This window comes from Lepidochelys olivacea, assembly GCF_965140295.1.
Source record: "Lepidochelys olivacea isolate rLepOli2 genome assembly, chromosome: 1".
In the NCBI taxonomy this organism is placed as follows: Eukaryota; Metazoa; Chordata; order Testudines; family Cheloniidae; genus Lepidochelys; species Lepidochelys olivacea.
In genome coordinates, this window is record NC_140411.1 from 338,203,757 (window position 1) to 338,204,021 (window position 265).

Consider the following 265-nt stretch of genomic DNA (forward strand, 5'->3'; position numbering starts at 1 on the left):
AGTTCCAAAAGGGTCTATGTCTCTATTAGGTTAATGAGATAGGAAGCAGGAACCCCTAACTTAAATCATATGATTTGAAAAGTCTTCATTCTGTAATAAACCTATTACTGAATAATAAAAACATTTGGATGTGTCACTTTTGGAAACTTAAATATCGATAGATAGATGGGGATTTGCATTACTCTCTCTATTATCTGAAAGTTTGGGGTGACCTTTTGCATTATATTTTCATTTGTAACTTAAAAAAAAAAATAAGATTTGGTGC